This window comes from Sorex araneus, chromosome 8 (assembly GCF_027595985.1).
Source record: "Sorex araneus isolate mSorAra2 chromosome 8, mSorAra2.pri, whole genome shotgun sequence".
Classification (NCBI taxonomy): domain Eukaryota; kingdom Metazoa; phylum Chordata; class Mammalia; order Eulipotyphla; family Soricidae; genus Sorex; species Sorex araneus.
Window position 1 is genome coordinate 52,212,035 of NC_073309.1, and position 16,924 is coordinate 52,228,958.

Below are 16,924 nucleotides of genomic sequence, written 5' to 3' on the forward strand. Positions count from 1 at the left end.
ACTACTTTGGGGGCAGAGTGCTCAGTGAAACAGGTGTGAATGTGCAAGTTCAATCCCAGCACTGAGTTCTACAATCTCCAGTGCTTGGTGATCAAGTGGGCATGAACCCCCCCAAACACACCCCAACTGCAACAGCCTCAGGAAGGGAAAGAAAGAAACACAGTTAATAAATTGAAAGTCTGGGGCTGGAGTGACAGTACAGGGGGAGGGTGTGTGCTGGGCACATGGCCAACCCAGGTTCAATCCCCAGCATCCCACTGGGTTCCCCAAACACAGCCAGGCATGATCCCTGAGCATCTCCGGATGTGGCCTGAAAACAAACAAAAATAATTACATTTTTCTTTTATAGTACAAAACCTGAGCGGGGGCTGGAGCGATAGCCCAGCGGGTAGGGAGTTTGCCTTGCACTCGGCCAATCCAGGTTCGATTCCCACCATCCCATAAGGTCCCCTGAGCACCGCCAGGAGTGATTCCTGAGTGAAGAGCCAGGAGTAACCCCTGTGCATCGCCAGGTGTGACCCCCCCCCAAAAAAAAAAAACCACCTGAGCAGGATTTATTCCCTGACATCACATGGTCCCCTGAGCATTAATTAGATGCAGCTCTGGAGACGCCCAGTACTGCCAGGATGACCCAGGGGCCCCCAGCACCTCAGGATCTGGCCTTGAACCTATTTCCTAGTAAGTAGGAAATCACTGGCAGCGCCCCTCAGGCCTCCTGAGCACTATTTGGGATCCCCCTCCCCAGATTTTCAAGTCTAAACAAAAAGGATTGCTTTGCTATGCCTTTCATGAGTGAAACCTCAGGTTTGATCACTGGTACTAGTGCAGAGAGTGAGAGAATGAGACAGAGAGAGGGAGGGAAAGATGGGGGGAAGAGAGAGAGAGCACTCTGTGGGTGCCTATGAGGTGGCTTGGTGGTAAAATAGATATGAGGCAGTTGGTTTGATCCCTGCTACCACTAAAAAGGAAAAAAGGAGAAAAAGAAGCTGCTAAAGGGGCTGGAGCGGGGCTGGAGCAATAGCACAGTGGGTAGGGTGTTTGCCTTGCACGCGGCCAACCCGGGTTCGATTCCCAGCATCCCATGTGGTCCCCTGAGCACCGCCAGGAGTAATTCCTGAGTGCAGAGCCAGGAATAACCCCTGTGCTCACCAGGTGTGACCCAAAAGGCAAAAATAAATAAATAAATAAATAAATAATAGAAGATGCTAAGGTCAGAGAGATGATACAGTGGTAGAGTATTTGCCTTTCGTGCACCCAACCCAGGTGCAATCTTCAGCTCCCATAGTGTCCTCTGAGAACTGCAGGAAGAGATCCTCACTGAGCACAGAACCAGAAGTTAGCCCTGAGCACCAGCATTAACAGGTATGACCCTCCCACACACACACGAAAAAGAAAGAGATAGAGAAAAGAAACTACTGCCAACTGTATTTTGTTTTGTTTTTTTTTTTGCTTTTTGGGTCACACCCGGCGATGCACAGGGGTTACTCCTGGCTCTTGCACTCAGGAATTACCCCTGGCGGTGCTCAGGGGACCATATGGGATGCTGGGAATCGAACCCGAGTCGGCTGCGTGCAAGGCAAACGCCCTACCCGCTGTGCTATCACTCCAGCCCCCGAACTGTAAAGGTCTATTCACAGTAATTCCTTTTTGGGTCACACCTGGCGATGCACAAGGGTCATTCCTGGCTCATGCACTCAGGGATTACCCCTGGCAGTGCTTGGGGGACCATATGGGATGCTGGGAATTGAATCCGGGTTGGCTGCGTGCAAGGTAAACGCCCTACCCGCTGTGCTATTGCTCCAGTCCCTCACAGTGATTCAATAATTTTTTTTTTCTTTTTGGGTCACACCTGGCGATGCACAGGGGTTACTCCTGGCTCAGCACTCAGGAATCACCCCTGGCGGTGCTCAGGGGACCATATGGGATGCTGGGAATCGAATCCGGGTTGGTTGCTTGCAAGGTAAACGCCCTACCTGCTGTACTATCGCTCCAGCCCCTCACTGTGATTCAATAAAAAAATTCTTAAAAAAAAATGGGAAGAAGCTACTGCCAAATGTATGTCTAACCACCCGGAAATGCTAATGAGCTCTGAGGAAGGGGCCTTTTGCTCTCAGCTAGCCTCAACTCTGGACACGTCAAGAAGGCGGAGAGGCTGGAGTAATAGAAAAGCTCATAGGGCAGTTGCCTGGCCCGTGGCTGATCGATCCAGGTTCTATCTCTGCATCCCATATGGTCCCCTGAACACTGCCAGGAGTGATTTCTTTCTTTCTTTCTTTCTTTTTTTTTTTTTTGCTTTTTGGGTCACATCCAGCTATGCACAGGGGTTACTCCTGGCTCTGCACTCAGGAATCACCCCCTGGTGGCCCTCAGGGGACCATATGGGATGCTGGGATTCGAACCTGGGTTGGCCACGTGCAAGGCAAACACCCTACCCGCTGTGCTATTCCTCCAGCCCCTGCCAGGAGTAATTTCTGAGTGCAGTGCTAGGATTATCACCAGGTGTGGTCCCACCCAAAACAAAAAAAAAAAAAAAAGAAAAAGAAGAAGAAGGAGAAGTAGGAGGAAGCAGAGGAATCTGCACCTCATTAGCCCATAAAGCCCGGAGCCACTGGCACCACCAAATGCTCTTCCTTGGGCGCTGTGGGCAGGTGGGTAAGTGATAGTCGATGGCCAAGGATCAAGCGCTGCCAGTGGCCAGATCACTTACCCAGGCTCTTTGCTGCTGACAATCACGATCACAGAGAATGAAAACAACGAGTAACCTCTGAATGTCCTTACTCATTTTTTTCTTTTTCTTTTTCTTTTGGGGGGATCACATCTGGCCGTGCTCAAGGCTTACTCCTAGCTCAGCATTCAGGGATCCTTCCTGGTGGGGCCCTTGGGTGCTGGGGATTGAACCCGTCAACCCTGTGGAGGCAAATGCCTTATCACTCCCGGCAGTTATTAGGGGATTTGAATGGATGCCAAGGATGGAACCAGGATCTGTCTCATGAAAGGAAAGCGCCCTGCCTGCCACCTGTAATCTTTTCAGATCCTTTGTACTTCCGGGGGAGTCACACCACTGTTCTGTTGCTGAACTGTAAAATTTCCTTCTATTTTCTGACTATTAAGCCCTCACCAGATCTACAATTGTGTTGCCGGTGTAGTTCTCTGGCTGGCTTGGGAAAGCTTAAGAAGAAAATCTATTTCTGGGACAGAGAAATATTTTTTTCTGTTTGTTTTTGTTTTAGGGGGGTCACACCCAGTGATGCTTAGGGGTTACTCCTGGCTTTGCACTTTGCACCCAGGGATCACTCCTAGGAGTGCTTGGGGGACTATACGGGATGCCGGGGATTGAACCTGGGTCAGCCACATCCAGGCAAATGCCCTGCCCACTTAACTATCACTTTCAGCCCTGGAAATCTATTTCTGTTCTTTCTACTCATCTCTATCACTCAGGGAAGTGCCTGGGAAACTCAGGACTAAAGTACGTCTCCTTATGAGGGGCCAGAGTGCAATGTGGAGGGTGCTTGCCTGGGGTGTGTCTGACGCGGGTTCGATCCCTGGCAATCCATGTAGTTCCCTGAGTCCTACTTAGAAGTGATTCCCTGAGCACAGAGCCCTGAGCACTACCAGGTGTGGTCCCCAAACAAAACAAACAAAAAAAGTCTGCTCTGAGCACCTACAGGGCACAGACCCTCAAGTCCCCCAGCCCCACGAGGTAGCCTTCAAGCTGAGCCCCAGACACCCGGAGGCTGCCCAGTGTGGGGGAGGATCCCTGTCACCTGATTTCTCAGGCAGCCGTGGACTCAGTCTGGAGTGACAGTAAGTGGGTCGGGCGTTTGCCTTGCACGGTTGACATGGTTTCAATTCCTGGCATCCCAAATGGTCCCCCAAGCATTTCCGGAAGTAATTCCTGAGTACAGAGCAAGGAGTAACCTCTGAATATCACTGGGTGTGACCCAGAAGGGGAAAAAAATTGCTCTTTGAGGAAAGGAAAGTCAGTTCTGACCCTACTGGAACTTTTGGCCCATTCATGGCACAATCCCAACTGCTGACCTATTGCAGTGCATCCTGGACAGGCACAATGTTGCTTGTTCTCTCTGATGCACAAAAGTACAGAAGTTTGTTTTGTGAGTGTGTGTGTGTGTGTGTGTGTGTGTATTTGGTTTGGGGGCCAAACCCAGCAATGCTTAAGGGCTACTCGTGGCTCTGCACTCAAAAAAATTACTCCTGCCAGTGTGACATGCAGGAAGCTGAGAAATCGAACCCAGGCTGGCCGTGTGCAAGGCAAACACCCTCCCCACTGTACTATCACTCCAGCCCCCGTTGTTGTTGTAGTTGTTGTCGTGTTTTGGACCACACTTGACTAGGCTCAGGGCTTCCTCCTGGCTCTGTGCTCAGCCCTCATTCCTGGTGGGGCTTAGGGAATCATATAGGATTCTGGGGAAATCCGTGTGCAAGGCAGGTGTATCTATGGACAATTTATTTATTTGTTTGGGGAGAGAGATTTTTGGGTCATACATGGTAATGCTCAGGGGTTACTCCTGGCTCTGCACTCAGGAATTACTCCTGGTGGTGCTCGGGGGACCATATGGGATGCCAGGGATTGAACCCGGGTCAGCTGCATGCAAGGCAAATAGCCTTGCTGCTGTATTATCATTCCAGCCCCTCTTTGAACATTTTCGTCCTTCCCTTTAGATCTGAGGTAAGATTTGAGTTCACTGTCATTTAGGTATAAGGTCCAAAAGCAGCTTGGCCATTTGTTGAACAGATCAGATTCTGGGGGGATTTTTTTGCACTGGACTGAAATAGTCACACTATTTGGTTTGGGTAATAATTAATTTTTAACTGAGTTCTCCCCTAACCACTCATGGACTATTTCCACAGCTAAAAATAGTATGCTGGGAATGTCACAACTTTCAAATTCCCTAAACATTGGAACATTTATCACAATTTTTTTTTTAAGTAAACAGATTTTATTTAGGGGTTTTTGAGGGAAGGAGGAAGGGGTAAGAGGGAGAGAGAAGAGTAAGAGTAACGCACTCAAGAGAGAACACGGGCTTCTCCAAGGGTAGAGAGAGCCTCTACACATATCCGAGCTTTAGACACAAAAGTATGAAAGTACACATCTCAATAGGGGAGATGCAGGCGACACATGTGCTTGGCCACGTGAGCACAAGAAACACATGGGCTCAGGCAGCATATGCGCCCATTTATCACAAATTTAATCAATAAATTGTTCAGGGGTCTGAGGCTCTCTTCAAAGCCTTTAATATAAGAAAAAGCAGCAGGGGCTGGAGAGAAAGCACAGCGGGTAGGGCGTTTGCCTTGCACGCGGCCGACCCGGGTTCAAATCCCAGCATCCCATATGGTCCCCTGAGCACGGCCAGGGGTAGTTCCTGAGTGCAGAGCCAGGAGTAACCCCTGTGCATCGCCAAGTGTGACCCAAAAAGAAAAAAAAAAAAAGCGGCAATGCCATTTTGATCCAATACCTTTGCAAATCTGGTAGACCTGATTCAGATAAACGTTTTAAATATGGGAGCTGAAGAGATAGTCCAGTGGATAATGCACTACCTTGCACATAGCTGACCTGGGTTCACTCCCTGTCAACCAAATGACCCCCTAAACCCACCACCCCCAGGAGAGATCCCTGAGCACAGAGCCAGGAGTACTCCCTGAGCACAGGTGAATGTATGCCCCGTCAAAAAATCTTCAAGGGTGCTGGATAGCTTTTATAGGGGTGGAGGAGCTTGCCTTGCATGTTGCTGTCCCCACTTCAATCCCTACCAAATATGTGGTACCCCAAGCCCCTCAGGGGTCACTCCTGAGTAAAAGAGTCAGGAGTATGGGCTGGAGTGATAACACAGCAGGCAGGGCGTTTGCCTTGCACGCGGCCAACTCAGGTTCGATTCCAGCATCCCATATGGTCCCTTGAGCACTGCCAGGGGTAATTCCTGAGTGCAGAGCCAGGAGTAACCCCTGTGCATCGCCGGGTGTGACCCAAAAAGCAAAAAAAAAAAAAAAAGAGTCAGGAGTATCACCCAAGGACTGCTAGAAAAAGCACAGCAAAAGGAAGGAAGGAAGTGCTAGCTGCCATCATAGGTATAATAGTGTGTTTCCTGGGCCAGAGCGATAGCACAGCAGGTAGGGCGTTTGCCTTGCACGCGGCTGACCCGGGTTCGATCCCCGGCATCCCATATGGTCCCCTGAGCACCGCCAGGAGTAATTCCTGAGTGAAAAGCCAGGAGTAACCCCTGTGCATCGCTGGGTGTGACCCAAAAAGAAAAAAAAAAAAAAGTAGTGTGTTTCCTGGAGTTTGGGTGGGGCAAACTCATGGCCGCATTCAAGGCAAATGCCCTAGCCGCTGTGCTATTTGCCTTGCAATCAGCTAACTTGGGTGTAACTCCCAATACCACATATGATTCCCTGAAGTGATCTCTGAGCACAATGCCAGGAATAAGTTTGGAGCACTGCTGGGTGTGACCCAAAAACAAGCAAAAACAACTGTGTCTCTTATCAAGACTTGGATGCAATTGTCCTGCTTCCTTGAAGCACCTTTATTTTTCCCCATAATTGTCTCTTCCTTCTGCTACTGCCATTTTCATGATGACTAGTGTGTGTGTGGGGGGTGCTGTACAGACTCTTGGTTATGGGGTCCACAGATTTGCCAGGTTTCACACTAGTCTCGGAGGGCACTGTTTGGTGAAGGTACATGTACACCTGTTTGATTTCTAGGAGCTTTCTTTGGGGGGCAGGGGGGTTGAGACACACCCGAAGGTGCGCAGGGCTTACTCCTGGCTCTGCACTCAGGCAGTGTGGGATACCAGGGATAGAATCCAGGTCAGGTGCATACCAGGCCAATGCCCTACTGGCTGCACTGTCCTTCCTGCCCCAAGCTTCACCCTTTTGGAAGGTTTTATGAGTCATTTCTCTGCCTTGTTCACTTTCTGTTTCCGATGTTTGCTTTCTGTTCACTGATCGGTCACCCAAATGGTTCTACAGCCCCTGACTGCAAGGTTGGTCACAGAGAATGAGACCACCCCCCCACACACCTGTCCACACTTTAGGGTCACCTGAGCAGCCCCCACTGAGCTCACAAGCCAGTCGTTTGTCATTGATTCAATACAGTCTGCCATGCCTGGGCTTCAACACATTAGCCACTGTTTAAGTTGACCGAGACATTAAATATAGAGGGGCGGGGGGACAGTTATGTACTTTGGGGAAATAATAATGAAACTTAAGAAGAGATTTCCTTGGGGCTGGAACAATAGCACAGCGGCTAGGGCGTTTGCCTTGAATGCGGCCAACCCGGGTTCAATTCCCAGCATCCCGTATGGTTCCCTGAGCACCACCAGGGGTAATTCCTGAGTGTAGAGCCAGGAGTAACCCCTGTGCATCGCCAGGTGTGACCCTAAAAGCAAAGAAAAAAGAAGAGATTTCCTAGCCCAAAGGTGTGAAGACCACACCCTTTTGACATTCAAATTATAAACTCCTTGGAAAGGAGAAACACCCCATGCAGAAATCCTAGCCCCCACCCAGAAAGTTGCCCCTTGTCCCTAGTGGCTTGTACCCATGTTTCTTTGCCTTTTCCACTCTAGAGAAGCTCGAGTTCTCTCTTGAACATGCACTGCTCCTCTCTCTCGCCTCTCATATCTAAGTCAGTTTCGGTTAAAAAAAAAAAAACCACAAAAAAAACTATCTTGCTTCACCTTTCCACATCTTCTTGAAATTCTTTTCTGTGAAGCCAGGCGACCAGGCGACAGATCCAGAATGCCAGTGTCAAGGTGAGAGCTAACTTTCCTGCAAAGAGCAGTTCCCCACCCCAGCCTGAGCCCATGGCTCCCCAGGGAAATTGGGTGGTGGCGATGACCCCTTCATGCCATGTAGGACAAGTGGACTCAGGTGCAGCTTGAGGCTGCCCCCAGGGGCTGGTGGGATGTGAATCTGTCCCTTGTAGGGGCTCAGAGCTGTTACCAGTCCTGGCCCATGCTGGTGGCCAAGGTGGTGAAACAAAAAGGTGGAAGTACTCATTTTTTTTGGAGGGGAGTCACACCTGGCAATGCTCAGGGGTTACTCCTGGCTCTTCACTCAGGAATTACTCCTGGCAGTGTGCAGGGAACCATATGGGATGCTGGGAATTGAACCCAGGTTGATCGTGTGCAAGGCAAACGCCCTACCTGTTGTCCTATTGCTCCAGCCCCCAGAAGTACTCTTTACCCGAGTCTAACTCACATGCTCCCCACTTTCTGAGCACGCTTGGCTTGTGCTGTGCCTTTGTGGGCTACCACCTATTATCTTAGCCCAGCCCAAGAACAGGTCATTCAGAGGTTCTGTTTCTGTTTCCGCCTCCAAATTTCCTGCTTCACCAGCGCCAAAGGGAGTGATCTCAATAAAAATAAAAGTAAACAAAGCTTCCTGATTGTCATCTCAATTATGTTCTGATTAATATTTGACCTGATCACCAGCGTGACACAGGAAACTCTCATCCCACTTTCCCCAAGTGGTCAAAGTCGACATCATTTGTGATGACCCTGGTGACATCACATGCCTTCTGATCAGCCACGAGGACAATGCCACTTTTGTAGCAGACTCAGAAGAAGTCTGTCCCCAACTAGAATCGGCAAAAACACTAGACCGGAGCCAAGGCCGGGCTAAGAAACAGCCCCACACTGAGGGGTAGGACAGAAGTGAGGGCACTGGCCTTGCACACTGCACACCTGGGTTTGATTCCTAGAACCACATATACCCTCCTGAGCCCCATTAGAGTGACCTTAACTGCCCAAAGGAGTGACAGTTAAGCACTGCCAGGGGTGGCCCCTCCAAAACAAAAATAAATAAATATTGTTGGGTGCCCTGACAACCAACCACGAAACTTTCTCCTTACCCCATATGGAGGAAGCATAGCACGAGAGGTTAGTTAGCCATGCTTGTGCTTGGAATGCCATCCAAACCCCAAAGGGGAGGTCCAGAGAGCTTGCTAGAGTACCAGAGAGCATGCTAACACCTGCTCAGAGTCCCTGTCTCTCCCCCCACACCCCTGCTGTCAAGCTTCCCTGCCATCAGTCTCAGGGCTCAGGGATGATGCCCACTGCTCCCCACGGGCGCTTTTCTCAGGTCACTCCCATCGGGGATTAGGAATTTCGAGGTGCTGGGGAATCAACCCCGACCTTCTGCAGGCAAAGCATGAACAATCAACCTTTGAACCTCTCGCCAGCCGTGGAGGTTTTACTTGAGTTGTTCTTGCATAATAAATGGGCGGTCTCATAAGCAAATAGTTCTCTGAGTGTTGTGAGCCATTCTAGGAAATAATAATAATAATCTCGTTGCTCATCTATTTGCTCGAGCAGGCACCAGTAACGTCTCCATTGTGAGACTTGTTGTTACTGTTTTTGGCATATCGAATACACCACGGGAAGCTTGCCAGGCTCTGCCGTGCGGGTGGTATACTCTCGGTAGCTTGCTGGGCTCTCCGAGAGGGAAGGAAAACTCGAACCCGGGTTGGCAAGGGAAACACCCTACCCGCTGTGCTATCGCTCCAGTATAGTAGTAGTAGTAGTAATAATAATAATAATAATAATAATGCGTAGGGGGAGGTTGACACCCAGCAGAAAACTCAGGGGCTATTTTTAGCTCTGTGCTCAGGAGCGACCTCTGGTGGTGCTCCGCGGACCTACGCGCTGCAGTGCGAAGCCGGCGCCCTAGACCTACCTGTCCCAGTTCTCCAGCACCACGCGAGCAAATTAATTGAACCCAAGTGAGAGAGGGGCTCCGACGGCTACTTGCAGAGCCAGTTAACCTGTGGGTTTTGCTGCCATTTTCTCATTCTCCCGGTAGAAGGGACTAAAATATCGAAATTGTACGACACCCAGGAGGTGCTGGAGAAGTGCTTGATGGTCTCGGACAAAGCACAATAGGGTGGTTGTCAGAATCGCTTGCAAAAATTTTCTGTCAGTTCAGTCTACAGCGAATCGAAGACTCGGGAATTCCCGCACTTCTTAAGGTGCCCACCGTGAACCGGGGGTCCCACCGCCCGCGTCTGACGCAAGCAGTTCCGCGCAGAGCCGCCAGGGAGCGCAGGTCAGTTTTCTCTTCAACACTTTCTGTTGTTGTTTTTCTCAAATAAACTGTTTATTTTTGTCTAAAGTAAAATGTTTATTTGCCTAAAGTAAAATGAGGATAAGGTTTACTTTTAAACCACAGTATACACTCTTCCTCTCTTCACAAGAATTACAATGAATAGATTATCATTGGTGGGGGTAAAAAATGTCAAAGAGAAGCAGGAAAAGGTGATGTCACAAGCTAGTACCATCTACAGTGTAGTTTATATTTATCCTACAGGACTGGGTCTCTTTTTTTTTTTCTTTTTTTGGGTCACACCCAGCGATGCACAGGGGTCACTCCTGGCTCATGCACTCAGGAATTACTCCTGGCGGTGCTCGGGGGACCATATGGGATGCTGGGATTCGAACCCGGGTCGGCCGAGTGCAAGGCAAACGCCCTACCCGCTGTGCTATCACTCCAGCCCCCAGGACTGGGTCTCTTAGGTCCTTTCTCTGGATTAATATCTTTCAGCAGTAAAGTGATTACAAATGACAAAAAGGCTACCAAAGTGATTATTATCTTCAGGGGTTTGAACCAACTGGGATAATGTGGCAAAAGAAAATGCTCAATGTATGGGGCTGGAGTGATAGCACAGCGGGTAGGGCGTTTGCCTTGCATGCGACCAACCTGGGTTCGATTCCCAGCATCCCATATGTTCCCCTGAGCACCGCCAGGAGTAATTCCTTAGTGCATGAGCCAGGAGTAACCCCTGTGCATCGCCGGGTATGACCCAAAAAGAAAAAAAAATGCTCAATGTGTAATGCTATCCCTAAGCCTACTATTACTATATTACTATAGCTTCACTGAGTCTTTCTGAAAAAAGAAAAGCAAACCATGAAAACAAAAGAGAAGCTGTGCTATTAGCTAAATCAAGGTAATCTGGTTTGGCAGGACTACCTTCTGTTAGAGCAAAACCCAATGTTATCATAACCTCCCAAGAAAAATAGGAAACTAGCTCCATAAGCCATTTTTGTTCTTTCTGGGTCACACCCGGCGATGCACAGGGGTTACTCCTGGCTCTTTCACTCAGGAATTACTCCTGGCGGTGCTCAGGGGACCATATGGGATGCTGGGAATCGAACCCGGGTTGGCCGCGTACAAGGCAAACACCCTACCCACTGTGCTATCTATCGCTCCAGCCCCTCCATAAGCCGTTTGAACAAAAGCTAGAATAGGAATGTTAAATTAGGGATGTAAGACTGTTGCCACCATGACCAGTGGTGGAGCAACAAAAGGGTTTAGTCCTGTCAGAATTAAATATGATGCTGGCTTTGGGTGTCAGGGAGGTAAGTGATGCTGCTTGGTTGCCTGGCTGGAAGTATGGGTTGCTTTTGCTTCTTAAAACTGCAAGGGTGGGGAGTGGGGTGGGGCTGGAGCAATAGCACAGCGGGTAGGGCGTTTGCCTTGAACTCGGCCAACCCAGGTTCAATTCCCAGCATCCCACATGGTCCCCTGAGCACGGCCAGGAGTTATTCCTGAGTGCAGAACCAGGAGTAACCCCTGTGCATCGCCGGGTGTGATCCAAAAGCAAAAAACAAAAAAACAAAAACAAAAAAACCTGCCAGGGGAAGTATGATAGTACTGAATCCTGTTCATACACATGATGAGAGAAACCAATGCCTTGAAAACAAAGGGGGAAAATAATTCTCGAGTTCTGGAGACATATCTTGAGACAAATATCTGTTCTTGTGCTGGAGCATCTTCTGACTGTGAAAGGAAACTTCAGCATCTTTGAAGATGCCGGAGAAAACCTCTGAATGAAATGAAGCATATTGTGCACTAGTGAACATGTTGCTCAGGAAGATGCCACACAAGTAAGTAAAAGGTTATTACGGTAAGTAAAGGATCTGAATCAGAGAAGCGCACTGTTGCTGGCTTCCAGGCAGTGAACCACCAAAAGCTGAGCTTCAAGAACATCCAGGTGACAGTGATACAGTGTGACAATGCCCAAAAGTAGAGAGAGAGTGTGGGGGAAATTGTCTACCATAGACACAGGGGGAGCGTGGAAGGGGGGGGCAGTAATATTGGGGATATTGGTGATGGAGAATGTGCACTGGTGGAGGGATGGGTGTTGTATCATTGTATGACTGAAACTCAAACATGAAAGCTTTGTAACTGTATCTCATGGTGATTCAATTAAAAAAAAAATTCCCCCCCCCCCACACAAAAAGAACATCCAGGTGCTCTCGGACACACACTTCCAGCAAAATCTTTCTGGGTTATTTTTTTCCTTTTCTTTTCTTTCTGGGTTATTTTTAATGCATTTGGCAACTTCTAGCCTTAGGCCCTCTGACAGTCCTTTTGTTTCTTCTTCTTTTTTTTTCTTTTTGGATCACACCCGACAATACACAGGGGTTACTCCTGGCTCTGCACTCAGGAATTACCCCTGGCGGTGCTCAGGGGACCATATGGGATGCTGGGAATCGAACCCGGGTCGGCCGCGTGCAAGGCAAACGCCCTACCCGCTGTGCTATTGCTCCAGCCCCTCTGACAGTCCTTTTGCTTGGAAAACTCTTCCCCAGGCAACCAGATGGTTCAAATTCCCACTGGAGGTGGTTCTGGAGGACTCTGTGACATGCCGGAGATCGAAGCCGGGTCAGTCACGTGCAAGGCAAATGCCCTCCTTGTGGTGCTATCCCTCTGTCCCACACCTGGAATTTTGTTGTTGTTGTTGGGGAGGGATCACACCTGGCGATGCTCAGGAGTTAGTCCTGTCTGCATGCAGGAATTACTCCTGGCGGTGCTCGAGGGACCTTATGGGATGCCGGAGATTGAACAGAGTGCAAGGAAACGGCCTTCCCCACTGTAGGCTCTGGCCCCACACTTGCAAGGCAGGGCAGACATGCCAAGATCTTTGCTATTTCTCTGGACCCCGCTTTCTTTTTTGGCCCTTCTCTACTTCCAAGTACCCTCACTTTTGGCGGGAGGGTCACATCCAGCGGTGCTCATGGCTTACTCCTGGATCTATGCTCAGGAGTCACTTCTGGCAATGCTGGGGAGAACATACGGAGTACTGGAAAAACGAACCCAGATTGACTGCGTGCAAGGCAAGCACTCTACCCACTATATTCTTGCTCCAGCCCAACCTCCCTACTTTCTTTTTCTTTTTCTTTTTTTATCTTTTTGGGTCACACCCTGCTCATGCACTCAGGAATTACTCTTGGCAGTGCTCAGGGGACCATATGGGATGCTGGGAATCAAACCCGGGTTGGCCAACAAGTGTTGGAAATGTGGATGAGAAGGAACTTTCCTCACTGACTGGTTTGATTCCTAAAGACCACCACGGGTCACTCCTGAGCACATCTGTGTGTGGCTCCCTGAAGCCTCTTCCCCTAAGAAAAAGTAATAAATACAACTAAAAATAAAATATCTGGGATAGGGCTGGAGCGATAGCACAGCGGGTAGGGTGTTTGCCTTGCTTGAAACCCGGGTTCGATTCTCAGCATCCCATATGGTCCCCTGAGCACCGCCAGGAGTAATTCCTGAGTGCAGAGCCAGGAGTAACCCCTGTGCATCACCAGGTGTGACCCAAAAAGCGAAAAAAAATAGCAATAAAATAAAATAAAATATCTGGGATATAGTTTAGTGGTAGAGGGTTTTCCTTGCACTTACTGAGAAGAAGAAGAAGAAGAAGAAAGAGGAGGAGGAGGAGGAGGAGGAGGAGGAGGAAGAGGAGGAGGAGGAGAAGGAGAAGGAGAAGGAGAAGGAGAAGGAGAAGGAGAAGGAGGGGAGGAGAAGGAGAAGGAGTAGTAGTAGAAGAAGAAGAAGAAGAAGAAGAAGAAGAAGAAGAAGAAGAAGAAGAAGAAGAAGAAGAAGAAGAAGAAGAAGAAGAAGAAGGAGGAGGAGGAGGAGGAGGAGGAGGAGGAGGAGGAGGAGGAGGAGGGGGAGGGGGATGGGGAGGGGGAGGGGGAGGAAGGAAGGAGGGGGAGGAAGGGGAAGGAGGAGGAGGGGGAGGAAGGAAGGAGGGGGAGGAAGGGGAAGGAGGAGGAGGGGGAGGAGGAAGAAGGAGGAGGAGGAAGGGGAAGGAGGAGGAGGGAAGTGAAAATCCAATCAGTGAAAACAGAGCTGTGCGACTTACCAGTTAGGTATCCTCCAGATGTTTTGTTTTTCTTCTCTTTCTTTCTTTTTTTTTTTTTTGTGACCACACACAGCGGCACTCAGGGAGTACTCCTGCCTCTGTGCTCAGGGATCATGCCTACCTGTGCTGAGGATTATATGCGGTACCTGATTCAAACTGGAGGCAGCCATGTGCAAGACAAGCTCTTTCCCCGCTGCACTTTCTGGCCTTATTCCAAAGGTGTTTGTAATTCTCATGGTGATCATTCTTATCCAATCACGCGTTGGAGACCCTCCAAGTTGTGCTAGTTCTCACTCAACATAAACCAATTTCCCTGCTTTTTCAGCTTTTAAGGCTTTATCCCAACTCTAGCCACTAGATGGTGCTGCGGCTTTAGGCAGGAGAGACGGGGACTAGAGCTGTTCCGTTGAATTTTTCTTTATTTTTTTTTGCGGGCCACACCAGTCAGGGCAGGGTCGCTCCAGGTGGTGATCAGGTACTGGAGGACCCCAGCCTCCTGCATGCAAAGCTTGCGCCGGCGCAGTGAGCATTTCTCTGTCTCTGTTTCTCTGTTTCTCTGCCTGTCTCTCAGATTATTTAGTTAAGGTTTTTTTTTTTGGTTTTAATTTTATCATCTCAAATACTATGTTTTCCTTCTCTCTATATCTCTTGTTTGTTTTTTGGGGGGCCACACCCAGCTGATGCTCGGGGGTCACTCCTGGTTCAGCACTCAGGAATCACTCCTGGCAGTGCTCAGAGGAAACCAGGGATTGAACCTGGGTAGACTGCATGCTAGGCAAGTGCCCTCCTGCTGTACTCTCTCTCTGACTCCTTTTGCTCAATTTTGTCTTGTTCTTCATTGCTTTTTCATCCCCCCCTTCCCTTTGTCGTCACTGGAATGGTTGTGAGGAGTGCCACAGGGCTGAACTGGGGCATGTGGAATGGTGCAGGGGATCAAACTCCTGACCTCCCACTAGAGCTGCAGATGTACCACCATTGAGGGGCTGGAGCAATAGCACAGCGGGTAGGGCGTTTGCCTTGCACTCGGCCGACCCGGGTTCGATTTCTAGCATCCCACATGGTCCCCCGAGCACCGCCAGGAGTAATTCCTGAGTGCAGAGCCAGGAGTAGCCCCTGAACCCTAAGCATCACTGGGTGTGACCCAAAAAGAAAATAAAAAAGTATCACCGTTGAGCCCCACCCCAGGCTTCTTTTCAAATAACTCATTTTGTTTTTCACCTATTTGTCTTTCGGGCCATACCCAGTGGTGCTCAGGGCTTAGTCCTGGCTCTGCACTCAAGGATCTCTCCTGGTGGGGCTCGGGGTGCCACGATCTAATCAGGGTTGGTCATGTGCATGGCAAGCACCTGGGCCCCTGTACTATCTCTTTGGCCCTACCTCTCATGGGGAATCTCTGAATTGGCAAATCTCTGAATGGGGAGGCCTTGGACGGAAACAACCCTTGACTTCAGAGCCCAGCTGAGTGCAAACCAAGTCGCCAAGGGTCACTTCATTGTGCAAAACCACATTTATCTGTTTCATCTCAGATACTGTTCACTCGGATCTTTGAGAGGTGGGCTTATCTCAGCCTCTCGGAAGGCCTCAGGCTGGTTTTTAATCTCATAATCAGGTTACTTCCTCTTCTCTGATCATTCCCCTCAGGATTCAAACCCGAGCCTCGAGTACTTTAGAGCTCAGTTTTGTCCAGCAACTCAACTGGTTCCTGTAAAAAATTACAAAGATGCGCGCAAGGGAGAGGGAGATGTGATGTGTGTTGTTGGTGTGTTGTTGTTTGACGGGTCTGGGGGCGGCACTCTCTCTCTCTCTCTCTCTCTCTCTCTCTCCCTCTCACTGCTCGAGTTCGGTGCTCTCAAGCCACTGTGTATGGACTGGATCGGGATGGCTCCTCCTTGTGCTCTGCTGTGTGTGTGCCACTGTGCTCTCTTCTGTCTCTCTATCTCTGTCTCTGTCTCTGTAGTCTCTCCTCTGGTCTCTTCCGACCTCTCTCTGTCTCTGCTTGCCTTCCTGTCTTGCCTTCTCCCTCACTTCTGTGTCTTCTTCCTACTTCTGTTACAGTCTTGGTTTATATAGCAATCACATAGGGCAGTAACACAAAGGTGGGTTGAACATTAATAAATCAACAAAGAGGGGTAAGACCACTCCTCCAGGAGATTAACAAAATCTCATCTAAGGAGATTACTCCAGATTACTAGATCAGCTCAAGGATGGGATCCAAACACGGGTGTGTCGCTTTCCTTCTTCCTCAGCTAGTAATCCACTTAAATATAGTAAATTTATTTCTAATATTTCTAGCAATGTCATTCTGTATGAGCACAGTAAGAGATATATTAAACTTAAAGTTTAGTTCTTCCTGAAGACATTCACTATATATTCCAGACCACAGTCCTCAGGCCAGTTTAGTCTTCCTAACCCCAGCAGGGTCCTAGTCTCGTCATTACTTTTGGATCATGACAGCATTTGTCTATGACCATGCTCTCAACTTATAGTTGAGTATTGTGGCACTTTGGCCTGGCCCATTTCGATGCCAGGGTAGCTCACAGCTTGCCCTGGGTCCCTTCTGTCCCTCGTCGGGACCCTGCTTTTGGGGTACTAGGAACTAAGGGCAACTGAGTCAAGAAAGCAGATGCCCGGGAGTAAATATTATTGGAGTCAATCGGCTCCCAAGTTATAAAGCATAATATAACTGTCTTCCTGTGTCCTTACAGAAAGGCCATTGCTCGAAGGTAAACTAAGTTCCCTGTGGCAAGGCTGAAAGGACAAACC

General features: G+C 49.2%; 1 pseudogene; it reads right to left on the reverse strand.

Moving 5' to 3' along the window:
* Window positions 1-7,687: 7,687 nt before the first annotated feature.
* Window positions 7,688-11,854, reverse strand: LOC101559184 (transmembrane protein 69-like; annotated as a pseudogene).
* Window positions 11,855-16,924: the final 5,070 nt, after the last annotated feature.